Source organism: Doryrhamphus excisus, chromosome 20 (assembly GCF_030265055.1).
Source record: "Doryrhamphus excisus isolate RoL2022-K1 chromosome 20, RoL_Dexc_1.0, whole genome shotgun sequence".
Lineage (NCBI taxonomy): Eukaryota > Metazoa > Chordata > Actinopteri > Syngnathiformes > Syngnathidae > Doryrhamphus > Doryrhamphus excisus.
The window spans coordinates 15,034,551-15,054,882 of NC_080485.1; the positions used below are offsets into that span (position 1 = coordinate 15,034,551).

The window sequence follows — 20,332 nt, forward strand, 5'->3', positions numbered from 1 at the left end:
AAACATCAACAATTTGCCAAATTGAATTTTACATAAAAAAAAAAAATTACTGAATAAGACAACCGACTTGCAAGTCATGTTGCCAGCTTGTATATTAAAGGAATAATACTGGCGGGCCGGATTCAAACGCTTGGCGGGCCGCATGTGGCCCCCGGGCCGCAGTTTGCCCACCCCTGACGTAGACAATCACTATGAGCACTATTTGACAGGCAATAGATAGAACCACAAGTTACGATACGATTTTAAAACAATATATATATCGCCCCTTGTTTACTAGTACTTGTTATTTACTTTGGGGCTAAAAAGTGTTTGCCCCCTTCCTGATTTTTTTAGTTTGTCACACTTAAATGTTTTACATCACCAAACATTTTTAAATATTAGTCAATGACAACACAACTGAACACAAAATGCATAAACAATGGAGATGTATCAGTGTGGAAAAGGTTATCAATGCATTTCTAAAGCTTTGGGACTCCAGCAAACCACAGTGAGAGCCATTGTCCATGAATGGTGAAAACATGGGGCATCAAAATGCAGAAGTAATGGAGATGTATCAGTGTGGAAAAGGTTATCAATGCATTTCTAAAGCTTTGGGACTCCAGCAAACCACAGTGAGAGCCATTATCCACAAATGGTGAAAACATGGGGCATCGGTGAAGCTTCCCCAGAAGTCACAAAAGACCCCACAACAGCATCCAAAGATCTACTGGAGCCTATCCCAGCTGTCTTTGGGTGAGAGGCGGGGTACACCCTGGACTGGTGGCCAGCCAATCACAGGGCACATATAGACAAACAACCATTCACACTCACATTCATACCTATGGACAATTTGGAGTCATGCTAATTAACCTAGCATGTTTTTGGAATGTGGGAGGAAACCGGAGTACCCGGAGAAAACCCACGCATGCACAGGGGGAACGTGGAATTGAACTTGGGTCTTGTAGCTGTGAGGCCTGGGTGCTAACCACTCGTCCACCGTGCAGCCCACTTCTTAGCACATTATGGCAAATTTGTGTCCATTTTTCACAATGTGGTATTACTTACAGCTTTGCCATTCAAGTTCAGACTGACTTTTTCTTCTTTTTACACTTTCATATTAAGAAGATGAGTGCCAGTTTGATCCTGGTTCAGAGTACTTCTATTAACTAAGAGAAAAAGACCAAACTTTTTTTGTTGGCGTGTGTCAAGGAGGCCGGGTGTTCGCCTGAGGAAGGAAGTATTCCGGAGTTCTTTTTTCCGTTCCCTACATTGACACCGCCATGTTTTCCCTCCAGAAGGGAGTGCAAAAAAAAAAAAGTGCTGACTCACTCCCAGCGCGCTGGTTGTTGTTCTCCCTTACAGATGTGACCGTTAATAGGCCCGCATCCATAATCATTAGTGTGTCTCAGTGCACAGGTACCCGATGGGCCCCGTGCGTCTGCCATTTGGTCTCGGTTCACTGTGCCCGCCTGCAGATGTGAGCGAGATGCACACACACCTGCTCGGGAGGACCGGAACGTAGCGGCGCCATCCGTCACAGCTCACGCCGCAGCCGCTCTGTCGGAACAAGGCCTCGGTTCCGGTCGGGTGGCCCTCGGACTGTAGGTCAGCGGCCGTCTCTGGTGATGAATCATATCCTCCCGTCCCTTCACGCCGCGCCGACCCTCGTTGCAACCTCTTCATGCCTCAACAAGCCTACGTAGCTCAGGTGAGCCGCGAGGTGAGGACGCCTTCTTAAAGGAGAGACCCCCAAATAATGATCTCCCATATGCACCCCCCTCCCCGCCTTGCCCAACACCGCTGCCTTTCGTGTGGGCCTTTCACGGGCATCAGGCCACGCTTCACACTACATTTGTTGACGTGTGCATGCATGTGCACGTCTCATGCCAGCCCGCCTCCCATCAAGTCCTAATGAGGCCAGCTGGCTCCGTGTGAGGACCAAACCAAACTGGAGAGAGACGGTCCTGGCTCAGCGTCCCAGCGGCAACCCCCCCCCACCACCACCAACACGCCCACCCTTTTCCTCTCCTTCGGTTATCTTGGAGAAGCACGCACGGCTGAGCACACAAACACACACACAGATTTGGAAACGGGTGTGTTTGTTAAAATGTTCTGTCAGGGGCAAGTCCAGAACCGGACGTGCAGAACAGAACAGAACAGAACAGAACAGCCAGCGTGTACAAGAACGGCGCTGATGTGGAGGTGCGCTTCGGAGCAGCCAAAAAGGAGGAGATATGCCCTCAGGCACAGTCCGGGGAATATTGCACCTGACTATGGAAACACAATATTACACAAACCTACAGTAAGTACAATAAAAAAAATAAAAAGCAGATGAAATAGCTGCACTCCAAAAACAATACACATCAATTGCCATATTTCCAATTTAGCCCCTATTATCGCCAAGCATCTGTTTTTATTGTTATTATCAGGAAGATCATGCAGCAGTTAATTCCGCCGCAGAGCAATTAGAGCCATTTCGCATTATTAACAAGCATTATTGTTGATAAGGGCCAAAGTGGTCTGCAGAGAGAGCCGCCTTGTCCAGGCTGTTTCTTGGCATGCACTAATGTCCATGTGGGTGAGTAATTCCGCATCTCCTTGACAACTAACAATAATAAGGCTGCTATTAGCAACACCAGGAATACTACTGCTTATCATTTGTACATGCAAATGATGTGCTTTTGCGCTCAAACATGTGCATGTATTAGAGCGCACGCACATAATGAGTCCACACATGCATAAGTATGTGTGTATCAACATCAATTTATGCGCAGATGAATATCAACAATACACAACCCCCCCCCCCCCACACACACACACCCGCCGTTCCCGCCTTCATCCAATCATCACTAAAGCAGCCCAAACATGGTTCTTTTGCCCAGGAAGAGAGGCCAGACCGGGGGGAACACCTTAACAGGTAGCCCTGGGGTGCTTAGCAGGGTCGGGCAGCCAGGGGAGGAGAGTGGCTCTGGGAAAGCACAGCAGCACTCTCCTTGCTCTCTGTCCACTGATTATGAAGCAGGTCCCAGACGGGTGCCTTGAGGAACCCCCCAGGCAACTCACAGCCTCCCTCGCCTCTGTTACAGGATCTGTCGCTGGGGGATTTTGAGTGAAGTGTGAAGAGGGCGGCTTGTGTGTGTGTGTGTGTGTGTGTGTGTGTGGGAGCTATACGCTGAGAATTCCAAATAGATGCGCGCTCATTTCTCTCATTTGTTGTCTCTTTGTTTAGTTTTGTTTCTGTGACACACTTGATGGGCTGGAAAAAAGAGGAAGCGTTCCGTTCATTTCCCTTTCAGGCAAAGACCACCAATATGCAGACCTTATTCCAAACCAGATTGCAAGTTGGGCCAATCACAAACCAAACAAAAAAGGGCCAAAATAATACAATAATAATAATACAGTATATAATACTATGTAGATTTACTATACTATATTAAGTAATAAGCACTGGTGTGTGACTAATTGGTTTGATTATTGGCCAATGCTGTTCTATTCCTGTTCTGTAGGTGGCAGTAATACCCATTATAAAGTGTTTTTGTGGTTGAGTCACTATTTATTTTTTTGTGCATTTCATCAATTTTAAATTGAAAAAAATATTTGCAAATAATATATATACTGTATATATCCTTTTTGAAGTTTTTGTTGTATTTCCTAAAGTTCTGGAAATGCAAATGCAAAACTTAAAACTTACACCAAAAAGTATTTACTTTAATTAGATTGTTCAACTTGTAAACAAATGAAGCATTTTCCTTAGAATTTCAAAGACATTATTTTTGTTGGCAAATGTTTTTTTATTTAATACATATTTTTTTAAAATTAATATTACATTTCATAACAACACAAAACACATTCTCTGTATAGGTCACTGTGGGCCTCTATACAGACTGTAGTGGCAAAAAAAAAAATGCAATTATAATAATAATTCTCAGTGTGCAGTTTTATCCAGATCTGCTTCAACATTTTAGGACAGAGCAGATATGAGTACTTTGTTGAAGGAAATAATCTACTAACTGCATTGTTTAGAAACTGTTTTACTTTTATAAACTATATTACAGTATAATAAATAAAAAAAAATCCCTCAAAAATATATGTATTAACTAATTAAATACACATTTAGACGACTTATCTGATTACTACCAATTAAAGAAAACATTACTGATAAAAACATAAAAACATGAGAGTCTACTTGGTTTGGCCCTGTGGGAAAAAGCAAAGGGAAGATGTACTACCTATGACCGCCGCTAAGTGTCGCTGTCGGTTTTTGGTCCCTTGGGGAGGCGCAGGAGTAGGAAGAAGAAGTATCAACCAGTAAACCGTGAAGTGTGCTTTTCTTAAACAGGTAATTTTTCTTAAAATCGTGACATTAGCTGCATTAATTCAGTAAATAGTAGCAGAGAAGTTATGTTTGAGTACGTTTATACAAATTTAGAAAGCATTGTCCGTGAATGGGAGATCGCAATGAAGGCTAAATGTCTAAAGATGCTAGCGTGTTGAAGTAACAAGGACGTAATTTGCTGCAGTAGCTAAAAAGAGGATCTCTGAACATTTGGGCTCATCTATAACTCTTTATTTATGCTGACATGCCAAGTTTATCTCTGACATTGTGTGTGTGTGTGTGTTCATGTGTCAGAAACTCCTTGCAAAGTCCAAAAGAAAAGAAAAAAAGGAAAAGAATCATAACTAATGAGGCCATTTAGCGCCCAGCACCTGACTTTGGCCCGTGATCTCCAGGAGACATTAGAGGCAATTTGCCATCCACTTCAGGGCTCAAACGTTATCAATGAGCTTGTCAGGTACACACCTAACCTCCCTTTGTTTTCTCCAGCTGCCCCCCCCTACTTCCACCGCCATCCCTGCCAAGGTCCCAACGCCTGCTCCCCAGGCCCCGAAGAGGAACCAGCGGCATGATGTCACACACCTGTTTGGCTGGAGGCTGCGGCCCGGCGACGCTCGCAGCCGTGGGTGTTGCATTGGCACTCTCGCCAATCCCCCCCACCCCCCCACTCACGCCCTGTGGATGTGTCAAAATGGCAGATGATGGTTGGGGTGTGTGCAGCTGCTTGGGAGGAGGAGAGCCAAGGGCGCTCATTTCCTGCGGTGAGTTTTAATTTGCTCTACCCGCGTCTTCTAAAAAGAACACCCCCACCGTCGCCGCCGCCGCCGCACATTCATCCACGCCCACCAACACAGACCTTACCGCAAAGATTCTTGCAATAAACAAGCACACGTTCACAAATCTGTCAGCACCCAAGGGAGTGCGGAGTGGTGGTGGTGGTGGTGGGGTGGGTAAAAGCCCCTCGTGGGCCAGACGGAGGTGACTGCAAGAGGGAGGGGTTGCCAGGCAGTTTTGGAGAAGTTCTGAAAAGTACAAAATGGAGGTAGAAAAAGAGTTGACGAAATGCGACGCGAGGCCCGGGCATCACGCGGCCGTCGTCGTCGTCGCCGCCGCGTCTCCTGACACGTGCCGTGTGGTGTTGTCACCGCCGACTTAAATCCCCATTGATCAGATGGCGAACGTGAATGTGTGCCGCCGTGTTTCCCTCCTAACTCCCACTTTGCGAACAAACCCGTTTTCACAGAGGGGAGCGGAGGTGGGGGGGGGACGGGGGGACGCGGGTGCGTACCTGACAGTTACACCCAAACAAGGCTCGCTGTTTACTCGAGAACAAACACATCCACGACGAACCAGCAAATCTATTCTCAATACACACATCACCCCAGACGTAAAGAGATTCAATTTTCGCCTACCGGGAGTGTTTCCATTTTTTTTTTTTTTTTTTTAAACAATTTTCCCCCTCTTCCCGTGTCAAGGCAGATGCTTTTGATGTTAGCATCTAATATAGGGGGCTAGAAAAACTCTAGTTTGCTGCGAGCTGACAGATAAAACAGTGCAAGACGCCATTACCCTGCAAAGCGGCATAATGAGGAGACCTGAACACACAGAAGACAGGAGCCCAGTTGAATTACGGCACTCTCTCATCCAAGGTGGGAGCTTTTTGACAGCTTTCCAGGCAGCACAACACATTACCATACCCGCGCTGCTCTGTAGTGCCAAAGAAGCGCTTTGATGAAAACATAACTGGGAAATCTTTATACTTGTGCGAGCGCCCGCGCGTGCGTTTTTGCGGCGTACGCGTGTGTGCGCACGTGCACGTGCCAGTGTCCTCCCCGTGCGTGAGCGCCACAACAAAGACGGGACAACAATGGGAGCCCAAGCAGTGTCAAGCTGCAACTTTATGTTCTCTAATTACTAAGCGGCGACTGCATTGGCTGGCGTACAAGGGCCTATTTTTTTGATCCAGTCGCGCTATCAAAGCGTCAAAAGCCAAGCGACAATGTGTCGGGAAGAAATTCTTCAAGTGGAGATCGGAAGCTGCCAAACGCATCCTTGCGTTTCATTAGCATGCTTTAGCAAGGTGAGTTATCCATATTCTAGCGGCGTCGGCTTGATAGGGAATCTTTGGCAAGGACACCCTGTACTGAGTTTTGGCACGCCACCGTGCCGCAGTATGCTGCTGACTCTGGGTCTTAACGACAGGCTAAACGAAGCGGGCGTTACGGCCCCCTGGATAGGTCATTACTCGTCCGTGGCCAAGAGCTAAACTGGAGCAGGGCTTTTTAAAGAGGGGAGCAGGTGTGTTTCACCATAGGGGCTGGAGCCGGCCCAAGACCAAACAGCCTTAACGGTCTTTATCTCCTTCATAATGAGGCCACGCTCTCCACACACCCCGACTCTGCCCACATGGGCTAACGCTGGCGGTAAGGAGACCCGGACCCCTAGCCGCACTACCCCGCGCTCCCCCGCGGTTAAATGGTGACACTTTCAAAATGACCCGCGCCCCGAGCCACGCGGGAATCGCCGACATGTCATCAACATCCCAGACGCAAATTGGACGGGCGTGATTCAGTGGGGCCACTGGACGGTTTTGAAAATGCCCATTAATGCCTAAACACTCTGCAAACATGGCCGACATGCTGCGAGGGAAATGCAAACTCTCGCCTCAAATACTCAGTATTTTGCTCTCGGTTTCGGCGGGCCCTCTTTAGTAAAGACAAATAATCATATCTACTCATTTCAATTTGTGTAGAAATGGCTGCCGCGCGGTCAAACCATGTGATTTGTCGCAGCCCATCCGCACAATCATAATAATAATATAATAATGAAATACATATAATATTGCATAATGAAAGAAAAACATCTAAACAAACCTAACAACATGTTTAAATTGAAGTTATGGCATTGAAAAATGTTTATGATCTTCTAAATGTGTTTTTTTTTACTTTATTAGAGCCCTCAAGAAATGAAATAACACCCCATTTACATTTGTTTTTACACAATATAGTAGATTTAATGTGAGAAAATAAGAAAACCAAGACATATTATACATATAATATTGCATAATGAAAGAAAAACATTTAAACAAACCTAACAGCATGTTTAAATTGAAATATGGCATTGAAAACTTGTTAATGATCTTCTAAATGTGTTTTTTTTTACTTTATTAGAGCCCTCAAGAAATGAAATAACACCCCTATAGTTGCCTTTACATTTGTTTTTACCCAATATAGTAGATTTAATGTGAGAAAATAAGAAAACCAAGACATATTATACATATAGTATTGCATAATGAAAACATCTAAACAAACCTAACAGCATGATTAAATTGAAGTTATGGCATTGAAAACATGTTTATGATCTTCTAAATATGTTTTTTTTTTTACTTTATTAGCCGCAGACGGAGCACTCTCTGGTCAAGCTGTGGGTTCCCGCAGCCGGCGCAGGAGCTCACCGCAGCGTCTACCGGAGTCAGGTGAGTGGCACTCTGCGGCAAGCCGGACTGGATCAGGACCGGATCGGCAACGGATTCAGTGTGAGCTCGGGTTTGATTAACCCTTTAAGACTTTTAACTCAAACTCTTGCTGGAGCTGTGTCACAGTAAACGTGTTCCCTAGGGAACCTTAGTGACTGGTGCCTGTCTAACCGAACCATTACTGACACCTACTGGCCAATGTAGAATAAAGTACTGCATATTTGTCAGAAAGGGCATCCGAAATATAAAGCCAAAAATCAGTATGCGGATCAAAATATCCGCTGTGGTAATTATTATAATTCTTCAAATCAAGTACTTCCATACGAATAAAAAGTCATTTACAACAAGAAAGGGTAGACGCCAAATGATTTTCTTACTGCTGTTCAATTCCAAACTTTCATAGATGACGTGGATGACATTTCGTCAAACAAATTGATGAAAAAAAAGAAAATTTTAATAGGAGCCACCGCAGGAGTATCTGAGATGTGGTCCAAAGTTTTATTCTGCTGTTTATTACCGCACCATCCGAGCCTTTCAATACGACCTCTGTTCTGAAAAAGCACTTCCTAAATGTCCTTCGAGTCAAATAGTGTGGGCACACAGTCAGTGTGTGTTCCTTTAAGTCAGTAAACTTGAATGGAATACCTTGGAGTATACAGATATTAGACTTTCTTCTTTCTTGAAGTGAAATAAGTGTGGAGATGAGAGTGTGGGTGGTTGTGTGTGTGTGTGTGTGTGTGTGTCTGAGTGGTATTGTCCCGCTCCTCTTTCACCTGTCTGAGTAGGTTGTGTGTGTTGGGGTCCCAGCGCTCCCCGCAGTCTTCTCGGGCCTGTCAGCCGAGTTGAACTTGATCAACATCAAACGGCATAGCATTCAAAAGTATTAGTGTTCTCTGTTGATGGGCCCTCTCGCTATCACAAATCAAGTCCCTGAGCTGCTTCATTATTTATCCCTAATTCATCAGTGTTGTCTCCACACACACACACATAAATCTCAGCTTTAGCCTCAGTAGAGTTTGTGTGTGTGTGTGTGTCACCTGCTTAAAAATAAAAAAGATGCTCTACTTTGTCCTCCGGTTGGAGTAGGTACCGAAATGGAGTGTTTAGGCTCACGCTTTCACTTCCAAAATGCTGATTATGGCCTTGTGTTCCGTCCGGGTCCAAAATGTGGCCCCACGCAGCCCCACCCCGTGGCGCGGCGACCTCTGACCCAGCGTGGGCGATCCCACCAGATGTGGAGTGTGTGCCGGGACAGTGGCGAGGGGGCAGCTCGGTCTCACACGGGGAGGCCCTGTCTCCCCAAACTGCCACAGAGAGCATGGCCAGAGGGGTTCTGTCAGCACCGTTATCAATCATGCTCCCTCCCCGCCTCCCTCTCTCTCTCTCTCTCTCTCTCTCTTTTCCTCTCTCCTTCCCTCGCTTTCTCACCCGCCTCCCTCGCTCGGCCGTTGCTTTTCGCGCCGTCTCTCACTTTGTCTCCTCTCTTCTTTTGTGTTCCTCTCACTTTTTTTGTCTCACCCCCCCCCCCCACACATCCCCACTTAGATGTTACACCACGCACTGTACTTCAGCCTTAAGCCCCGCCCCCTCTCTCCCTCACATGTATGTACGCGCTTTAACCCCCCCCCCCCCCCCACCCTCCTGTGTGACTTGCATCCTTCTGATCCGACGCGCACACACTTTGGCGTGACCTTCACGCAGGGGAAAGGACGCAGCAGGCGAGGTGTTCTCATGTGTATTTAGTAGGTAATGCTAGAAAAAGTTAAACGGGGCTATATTACAACATAAACTAAAACACCTAGGCCGCTTCAATGGCGCATTGCCGCCCCTAAAAAACGGAAAAGTAAAAATTATTTAACATAGAATACATCTAAAACTAAACTAGCTCATGTCAAGCTAACTAATAATAAATAAAATACTTCCTACCATTAGTACGACTTTTTCGCCATCGTCTTTATCTCTGCTGAATTAGGGATTTGATTAAAGGACCAGGACATCTCAGTGACCCCCCGGTACGTTACCACATCATCCAATAATAATATGGAAGGGACTTGGTACTGGCTCCGGCCACCCGCATTGCGCTAGAAAGAAATGCCTGAGAACCAGATGCAGTCATGAAAGGAACCACATCTGGCTGCCGAGCCATAGGTTCCCTACCCCTGATTTAGCAGGTAATGGTAATAAAAGTAAGCTAGTGCTACATGACTATACGAACTGAATCTCCAGGGCTGCCACCCCTCAAAAAAGGACTATAATAAGTAAAAATGTAAAAAAAAAAAAAGTAAAAATGTTTATAAAAATCTAAAAAAAATAAATACAGTGCTCATGTGACTTGAGTAGAAATGTGAGGAATTTTTTTAAATATTACAACATTACCTTATACGACAATATTACAAACGACAACACGGCCTCCTTAGCAGAGGTCAGAACGGGACGCCTTGCAGCCGCGGCACCAGACCGGGGGTCACACATTGGCGAAGTGATGCCAGTCGTCCCCGCCATGCGGTGCGAGGCGTTCACTGACACATGGCACTTTGAAGGCCTCCCCCCCCAACCGGCACACACACCCCCTATGGCTGCCATCCTTCACATCTGCAATGGGGGCAAATGGGTTACAGCCAGCACAACAGACAACAACTAAATAAACAACATACCTGGGGTGGATCCCCTCCAATTTCCGGACTGCCAGTCTGGCTTTGGTGCATTTTTAAAACATCACTAGGTAATTGAAGTGGAGCGTTCACACTGACACATTTGCGTGGGGGGGGGGTGGTCTTGGGTGTAAGCAATGGAGCAGCTGGTACGCACCAGTACGACTGCGGCTCAACCAGTCCTCCTGACTTCATATGTAGCACTTAATTGGTTCCCAAGGCAAGAATGAAATATTTAGCTCGCACGTCCTTTAAAATGCGATTGATTTTGATCTGACAGCTGTGCCTGTCCCGCGCGAGGGGAGCGGAAGAAACGAGGAAGAGGGCGGCGAGGGCTGTCTGGGCTCGTTGCCTGAGAATAGCGCGACAACACCCACTCAGGCGCACACAAACACCACTATATGGCCACTGCATGTACGGATCACTCATAGATGCCATATGCTATCAACTGAAGCCTGCTTTCAACCCCCCCTCCCACCACCCCATCCCTCCCTTTTAACCTAAAGGATGCACAGCGCTTTGAATCCGTGGGTAAAAAGATGTTGTTTTATCTAACGTGTCTCATGTGAGAGTCCACTCGTTTTTTTTTGTCACGTGCGAGCACAAAAAGCACTTTTAGGGCAGCCACCTTGTCTAGCCCGAGATGGCTAATCAAATTGGATTAATGTCACTAATTATTTGGCAAGGCAATGCTGTGGTCACGCCATAACATGATAGAAGTGCATTAAACCTGCACGGGATCCATGGCCGGGCACCTCCCCCCTGTCAAATTGACTAAGCTGCAAATTACGTACAAACGGATATATCCTTTATATAACAGGCGTCATTTCCCCCACTTTATCCTACCTGTCAAGCTGAGAACATCACAGGCTAATTCTTTATTAAGTGAAAGGGCATCGGGGACCGGATGATCCAATTTAAGTACATTGGGCAGAATAGAAGACTAATTAAAACCCATATTTTTACATTATTAATTTTGGAACTTCACTTTTAATGAATGTGAAATGACAGGCCTTCCATTTATACACACATACACTTTGGGCTGCTCAACAAGGGAATAAGACTTACGGGTATACTGCCTGACTGCAGGGGCCAGGGAGAATTTTTAAGCATCCATGACAGACTTAATATCAAAGTTGAGACAAAGGTGCGCGCCGCTAACTCGGGCCTGAGCGTAAATAGCGCTTTTAATTGAGTGTAAACGGCACTTTTTTTACACTTTTTTTTTTTTTCTTCCTTTCCCCACAGCCTTTGGTTCACCGGGAAGCGATTTGAGGCTGGAGACAAAAAAGTAATCAGGACGTCTGTAGCCAGGGGTGCAACCTTGTCACTTAGCCTTCATTGTGACTCCCTCGCAAGTACCTGCGGAAAGACTCTTTAAATGCTGCGGCCCATTTCCACCACTTTGGGCTGTTTTTTTTTTTTTTCTTATATTTAGCAGCATCATTCGTAATTGTCCATCACGCCCTCTAATTAGGCCAATGACCCTGTCTTAATTGAAAACTCCAAGTAACATCACAGCAACGCTTGATGAAAAATCATCTATTTTCACCACATGATTTTGCAAAGGGCGAGGGAGAAAAAAAAAACGCAGTACGGGAGATGGAGAAGGTGGGACGAGTGTTTACCCTCTGTAAGAGCGATTCTCTCAATGCACTTCTCATTCCCCACAGGCTAATGCATCCTCACATCCACAAATAGACGCGAGTCAGAGGCCAGCCGCTTTGTAAAATTGAGTCAAATATACAAAACAGCGATTTTTAATGGCGTTTCTCTTTTTTTCATACCAGCTGACCCCTCTCGCACGGAATGGAAACCAATCTTTTTTTTTTTTTTTTTCCTCCGGTTTCAGGAAACTCTTGGAAGGCAAAAGCAACATCCTGAGTTGGTGAGGAGACAGCAGAGGTGCTGACACGCCGACAGGCAGGGGATCCTGGGAAAAGCCACAGACAGGAAGAGCCTGACTGACTTTGACCCCGGAGGTCAAGGCTGGGGGCTCGGCAACTGAAAGATGTTTCCAAGCCACACTCGCGCTATCATCAAGTTTTTTTTTTTTGCAGGAAGCAACTTCCAAATGCGGTGAAATATGCAGGGAGACCCTTTTCATTATTTTATTGCTGGCTCTTTTGTTTTGCTCGCCATGACATGAAATGCGATTTGGCCCTGAGCTATATTTGACTTATTTGTGCGAGGGTCACTGTATGTAATTGCATAGAGCTTAAGTCCACGTCCCATTTCGACCATGTGAAAACAGCTATTTTCTTCGCTCTCAAGATATGCTGGGACTAATAGAATTATCATGTGGAGGCTATAAAACTACACAAGCTCGTGTACCGTACGAGGGGCATACCGGAAGGAACAATTGAAAAATGTTGACCGAAAATGCACCGGTTAAACTAAATATTTAAACAAAATATAAACTAAAATATGAGAAAAAAAACGTATCGTGAGAATAACATCAGCCAGTGGCTTGCATATGTCACCAACAGTGGTTTAAAAGTATACAACAAAAATCGATATTTTTCACAAAAACAAATTAAACTGCTTAAACATTGTACGTAACGTTCACACACACACAAAAAAAACAGTCACAGAAGAGCGACCGCCAAGTTGGAGTCATCGTATTGTTATGTTATGTTAGGCCGTACATACACTTCTAGCTAAACTTTGCCAAATCGCTAAAGCCAGCTGACAATAAACATAACCGCGTGTGATCCGTCGACATCACCTCTACGCTAAAGACTTTGTACGTATAGAAAAATATTGCGAGACAAAGTCGGAATGTCCTGTTAAGAAACTCATATAATTTTACAACTTAAAAATAAACATTGGAATAATGTAGCATATTTGCAAAATTATATTTTACTGCTAAGAGTCATCATTTTAAGAAAAAAGCCTTACAAAATTGGGAGAGAAGGTCTTATAAAAAATATTAATATAATAATGTAACAAGGTTGTCGTACTGTTAGGAAATAGTAAAAAAAAATAAAAGTTAAGATACTCCAAAGGTTATAATAATGAAGTAGGAATATTATGGGAATAAAATTGTGAATCAGCAAAAAAAAAATTCTAATGACTTAACTTAAAAGGAAGACTAATAAAAAGGACTAATAGAATGTGTCACTTTATCATTTCCGCCAGATTGTGACTTTTCCCCTCACAATATTACTACTTTATTCTGTTCGAATTACAGCGTTACTCTTGTAAAATATATTATTTTCATAATATTCCATGTTTATCATAAGAAAATGCCAACCTCTTACTGGTAAAATCTCAATTGTGGTGATTCAGACATTATTTGTGTAATCCTGTGACTCCATTCCTGTAGTGTCATGCGAGTTCTATTGAGAGCGGCGCTAATGTCACACTCCTCCCTCTCTGACAAGTGTTTCGAATTAGGCAGATTGTATCTTTTCTCTCTCTCGGGGTCTCCGAAGGCCTTTTAGAGTAAAACCAAAAGATGGCGAGAGGAGATTGTCCTGTAGCCAGTCTGGCACAAAGAGCCATAAATCAAGGCGTCCATCGTTTGTCACCCTTCTGTCTCTGCAGCTCCTGGCCCGGACCCGCCGTGTACCAGTTCTGAATCTTTCCGGCCCAAATGTATCCATCAAGCCCCACCGAGTGGCTGCCAGCCACCGAGCCGCCCCGGCGATCGATGGGCGCGATGTACCCTCCCTCTCGGCCTGTGCGCGGCTCTCCCTGCGTGGGAAGGGGGTAAGAGGAACCTCATTTAGCTGGTTTTAGCCTCGGGCCACTACTGTGATTTTACCCCATGCTCCTGGCCTGACGTCATTAAAGATGCATGATGATGGATACCGTGAATTCAACCTCACCGAGGGGGTTTTGAGGTGAAGAAGAAGAGAGTAAGATGGGGTGGGGGGGGGCTGTGAAAAAAAAAAAGAACCTTGCTTGTTTTTCAGATCACACTAAGAATAAATCAAGACTGTTTAAATGTAGAGGTTGCAAGTGGATGCATGTGACTAATCTCCCCGATGCACATCAAGACAGAGGGGGGAGAAGACAAGGCAGGCCTTCACATGGTGGAGAGGCGCCTGTTGACCAGTTGGTGGTGCTCCTGTCACGGTGAATTCGCACCAACACGCTCTTCTCTCTCTGCAAAGTGAGGATGAACACAACTGCAAGACAATGATGCAAATGTAGATTTCATATCGGGGAAAAAAAACACGGCAGAAGAAATTGTTTCTTTTCTCCCATCGCTTTGCATGGCACCGTTGCTAATTTTAGTTTATTTTTTGCCACTTTTTGCGTTTTTTTTTCTCCTCCCAACGCGTGTAAGGCGTACTAGATGGAAGATATTCATGAGAATTGAGTAGCTAAGGAAATATCCCTGTATACATATGCATGTTTTATTACTGAATTATAGAATCTGTCGACATACTGTATGTGTCAACCAGATGTAGAAGAGGGTGTTTGCGACTTGGGAGTGTGGATGTTGAGCTCAGCCATTCCACTCAGTGCCATTTAATATAACTTTATACGTACATAGCAAATTCCTGCACATTACTGAATTCTGACATTCAGGATTTCTGTTGTTTTTGCAGAAATGTGAAGAAAATTACCAAAAAAAAATTATATTTTGACCGGCACTGTACCTCTCCATGAAGTCTAGAGTAACAAAATGTTTTTCTATACTTATAATAATAATAATAATAATCAACAAATGTATGTTAATACATACATATGTTTGATGACTGTAGAATATGATTACATACTGTATGGCTCTACTTATGAGTATGAATGTTTCTTGGTTCAGCTACCTCCATCAAGGCCATTTGAGTAAGCGCCATTTAATATAATAGGATACCTTTTAATATAACACACCAATTTCAATAATGCATATAACTTAATTCTGGCATAATAGTACTTGTGTTATGCAGAAATGAAACAAAATATGAACAAAATTGCAATATAATTTTTCAATTCTTTTATTCATAATGAAGAAATATGTGTATACATATGCATGTTTTATTAGTGTCGAATTTGTATGTGTTTACATGTATATTAGTTCAACTGAGGCATAGACCTCCGTCATTGATTGGCATTTTCATTACAGTTGCAACAATCAATCATTTGTCCAACTAATCAACTAATTTTGGTATTTGATGAATTAGATTTTGATTTAAAATGTAAGTATCCTCTGATTTCAGCCTCTCAAACGTGAATATTAACATGAAAGCGGTCCTAATATGTTTATGTTTTAGGCTAAACAAGATATTGACATATATTATATTACAGTCATTGAAATGTTTCCTCTTTCCTGATATGTTGAGGACCGATGCACTAACTTTTGGTGTTTGGTTCATATTGATTTGGTCCGTTTTGGGCCTAAATCTGGAATAAATAATAGTTTGTTACAGTCTTAATTTGGATAAGCACTTCACGGATATCAAATCTCTTCATATTCCTGAATTGGAAGAAAATATTAACAAAATTGCCAAAAAAGTTTTTTGCAAATCTTGCTCAACAGTGCATCCCTTTACAAAGCGTAGTGTTGTAGCGATGACGTAGTTTTGCTAAATACCAAACGTGTGTAGAACATAAAGCTTCCATGTAATAAGATGCTTGTGTGTGTCTTTGCAGGATGTCTCTCCGAAAGTGGTCGTGACAGTGGGGGGGGAGACATTTGACAGCTGCGCTCCTCGGGTTCAAAGGTCATGTCAAGTCCTGGACGAGTCTCAAGGTAAAGCGCCTGACGAGGGCCGGTGTCGGTCAATGGCTACGGTTTGGGGCCGGGCAGCAAACAGGGCTGCGGTAATGGGACCTCACTCATGTGTCAGCGTCTCGGGGAGAGAAAAGTCAAATAGCACATGGGGGCGAAGGGGTGAGCGTGGATCTGGTGCGGGGATGGACGGAGGGGGGGGGCCCAAACTGGAAAAAGATTGAACTTTTAAACTGTTCCAATTTAAAGCTTAAAGGTGTCATATGCATGGTGAAGTCTCCTGGCGGTGTCCATTATCAGTCTCTTCCTCCGTCCACTCGCTCCCCCCCTCCCACCCCGCCCGCCCGCCTGCCTGTGCTCGGGGTCTAACCGCACTTTGGAGCATCCGCCTTAACCGCGGCGTTCCCGTCCCAGCTTGGGGAGTTGAATCCTTCCCCCCCCCATTCACTGGAAGACCCTGAAATAAGGCCTTTATCAGCCAGGCCCACACAGTATCAGGGGGCTCCTCCAGCAAGCCTCTGATGTGGAGGAGAGATGGACGCAGCTCCGTTGGTCCTCTGGTCGAGCACCAGAACAGGATTGGGGCCCATTGTGCCATTCAAATGAAGCCGGCATCAAAAGGGAAGAGGAAGCTGTTGTTGATGCATTGTCTCGTGTTATTTTAACCGGCTTAGCTCGAGCCTCTTCATGCTGGAGTGTTGTGGCGCTGGATGCCGATGATGATAAGTGGCGGATTCTCTGTTAAGACTGCTAAGCTGCCGCGCTGGCTCGACTAGCAAGTGTAGGGAGGGAGAGGGGGAGGGGGGGGCGATGTGAGTGTGTGTGGTGGGAGGGTGGGGAGGGCGCTGATTTTGGCTGTGGCTGAAGCCTTTCAATAGGTTACCATGGACTTATCCTGTCAAAAGCGCTGACTTGGCAGTCCGATGCGTGGGCTTTATGGTGTCACCAGTGGGACCGCTCTTTATTTCATAATGCTGACTTACCCCCCCCCCCACACACACACACACATTTGATTGGAGAAGTTTTGCACGCAGAAAGAAACTTTGTAAAGACATCTTCATGTCGGCCATGTTTATTGTGGAAGTGATTTAAGTCTGCCTTTATAGGGTTGTTGTTAGGAAGGCCACAACAGTCTTGGTGATGGAACAAATTAGGGAAGCAAAAGCTGGAATATTACTGAAATACTGCACTTTTCTAAGAAAAAAAATATTGCAAGATTAGTGTAATACATTACTTACTTATACTTTATTTATATAGTGGGAAATAATGTAGATTAACACACTTAAAAAAAAGAAAAAGCTGTAATATTGCAAGACAAAAGGTTGTATGACAAAAAATATTTTGACGTATATAGTAGAAAACAGTTGATGGAATTTAAATAAAATAATATTACGTGCATCAAGTCATAGCATTAGAATAATATAGTATTGTAGTTTAATAATTTTGCAGTTTGACAAGAGAAAAAAATGTACTATCGATTAATCGTAACAGCAAACTTCAGATTAATCAAATGAGATCATCAGTGCTAAAATTGTTACATTACATTATGTTACATTGAAATACATCCCACTTTCGCAATTTACCTCTCAACGTGGTGAAAAGGAGCAGGAGGAAGCAGAGCTTATTCAATCCTTCATCTCCATATCACAGTAATCCTAATTCACTTATAGATTTATTCTCTCTCTGCGTCCATATACCCCCATCAGGCCCCCAGACGAGACCCAGAGCCCAGACCAGCCCACCCACTCCCCCAGATATGTATATACTATATACATATATACTGTGTAATACTTGTATAGTTGACAGTATCAAAGTGGAAACACTGCAATTTAGCAAGAAGTACAATTTTATTTGTAACTCTCTGTGAAGTTATGTAATGTGTATGAGCAATTATTAAAATGGAATATGAGGGGAAAAGTTAATTAAAGATGCTTTGTTGCATCGCTATCACTGCGACGCTGCAAATTTTCACACCAAATTAAAACTTAACTCACGCGATATTGCAAAGTACGACTCAATTCTTGTAGTATTTTTGCTGTAATATCACCCCCCTCCCAATACCCCCCACCCCCTCACCCAACCCCTCCACCACTCCACTTGTGTGCGGCCCTAATATCCTTGTTGTAAACGGCAACAACCAGCGCAGGCCTCATTTTAATAATGGCGCCAATAACATGTAAATAGGTGCCATAAACACACATGGGAGAGGAAATATGTTTTGCATAGATTTAAATTGCGGCATTTTATTTACCGGCCTGCTGAATAATCACTCGGCGGAGATAGTCGGAAGCACTCGTGAGCAGCGGCTCGACGTCGTCTATTTAATTTCTCTCCTCCGTCGTCGGCACGCGGGCCATTAAGTGCCTTCATATGTCAAGGCGGTGACACCTCCTCCGTTCTCGGCAGCTTGTTTAAGCATGCCCCTGCATTGTTGCCCGCCGCGCCTGACGTGTTAATAGCTTAATAACGTAATCTGGCAAATAATGACACCTCATCACAAAGAGAGAGGCCAAATGTTTGCGAGGGACGCCGCAACGTACCGTGACACTAATCTGAATAAAAATGAATTTACGGGCCCGCCGTCTCATTCGCAGTAAATTTTCACTTCTGCACGCGTGCAACTGATGCTCGGCGGACACCTCGCCTCGCTCTCGAGCTGTCTCATTACCCTGCCTTTCAAGTGGCGGGAAAGAAGGAGGTGGGGGGGTGACGAGAGATGGCGGGAAAAGAGACGGAGATTGGGGTGAGAGTGAAAAGATGGAAGAAGAGGGCAAGGAGGAGATAGAGCGTGTTATTTTCAAACGCCGGTTTTCCCTCTATTGTTGGTGACGGAAGAAGAGGAAAGGTGGAGGGGAGGGTGGTTTGGGGGGGGGGGGGCGAAAAACAGTTCACACCGATTTCAGAAAGTCTCACTTCCTTTCTGACAGATGTGGTGTCATCTTTGCTGTTTAATTAAAAGGAAATGGAGGTGATGATTGCAACACAGACGTGATCTGATATGATAATGTATTTACAATCATCAAGATGAGCGTCATTAAGGATGTGTCAAGGACGAATTCATCCTGGGATTTTTGGGGTCCCGAGCTGTCAAGTGTATTTTTCTGAGGCGGCTGTTGAGATTGTCAGGAGGACGCCGCGACAATGACAGTCACAATTAATAATTTGCAGCAAAAAATAAATAAAAGGGGACGTGACAGGGTTTTATGTTTGGAGTTGTAAGAGTCGTGGCCACTTGGAAATGAAATACCTGCAGCGTGATGGAGAAGAGGAGGAGGAAGAAGAGAAAAAGGCAAAAGAGTGAAACGGGACTCGAAAACCACCCCTGATACACGCCCCGTACGGGATTCGGTTATTAGATGACTTTGAATGATTTTATGCATGCCGGCGTGAATGTTTCATAAGCGGTGCATATGGAAGGTTCATCAAAACAAATTGTTTCGATTTTGACAATTACTGCCACAATCGCCGCCGCCGCTTCGCCGCACCTGCTTTTGAAAATGAATAATTTCCAGTCATTTTAATTGCTTATGTGACAGCTAATCATCAAGGCATTAATTTATTTATCCAGCTTCATTTGAACTTCCTCCTTAGTTGATAACATATCCAGCCCCGCTCTCTAGAGTCACGCCAGACTGATTAAACTGTAGCAAAGCTCCTTCAGTATTATGCAGATGCCTGCCACGGAGCCGCGGAGTGCCTGCAATAATAACATGTATGATCCCACACTAAGGCAAGATCAACCGCGCGCTGGTCATGGAGGGAAGTGACGGAAAGAAAACTTGTTGATCTGATAATAAGACTGGAAACTTAAAGCGCACGCCGCCCGCGGGAGCCCCCGGCTGCCTGCCGTGTGATCGTGCTCGCGTTTAGCCGGCGTAGACTTCCAACTGCCGTTGTAATCATGTCAGCGTTTAAGTGGCAAACACGTAAAAAAAGAAAAAAAAATCCCACAAAATCAGAGGACAAGCTTGACAGTGTGGAGTTATGACGAGGAGGAACATCTGCCCTCGCGCATTAGGCCCGAATGTTCCTCCGCCGCTGGTGGCTCGTCTGCAGCTGCCGGTGGCGTGCCGGGAACGGTGGCGTCGGCTATGGGGAAATCAGCCACTGTCCCACCCCCCTACCCCCCACCCCCCCACTCTCTCCCGCTCTCTCCGCGTCCCAAGCATGGCCATTAACTGACTGCCAGCAGCTCTGGGAAGGGGAACAAC

At 44.8% G+C, this 20,332-nt stretch overlaps 1 protein-coding gene across 12 annotated transcripts in view; it reads left to right on the top strand.

Moving 5' to 3' along the window:
* Positions 1-4,236: 4,236 nt before the first annotated feature.
* mgmt (O-6-methylguanine-DNA methyltransferase) overlaps positions 4,237-20,332 on the top strand; it is a 269,091-nt gene continuing 252,995 nt past the window's right edge. For 9 of the 12 annotated variants that reach the window (XR_009120335.1, XM_058058117.1, XM_058058119.1 and 6 more), the window contains exons 1-6: positions 4,237-4,318; positions 4,805-5,076; positions 7,710-7,850; positions 12,294-14,155; positions 14,446-14,561; positions 16,043-16,142. The gene's annotated coding sequence lies outside the window, so the exon portion shown is untranslated. The remainder of the gene's footprint in view (positions 4,319-4,804; positions 5,077-7,709; positions 7,851-12,293; positions 14,156-14,445; positions 14,562-16,042; positions 16,143-20,332) is intronic. The other 3 variants (XM_058058116.1, XM_058058118.1, XM_058058120.1) reach the window with 3 other exon arrangements.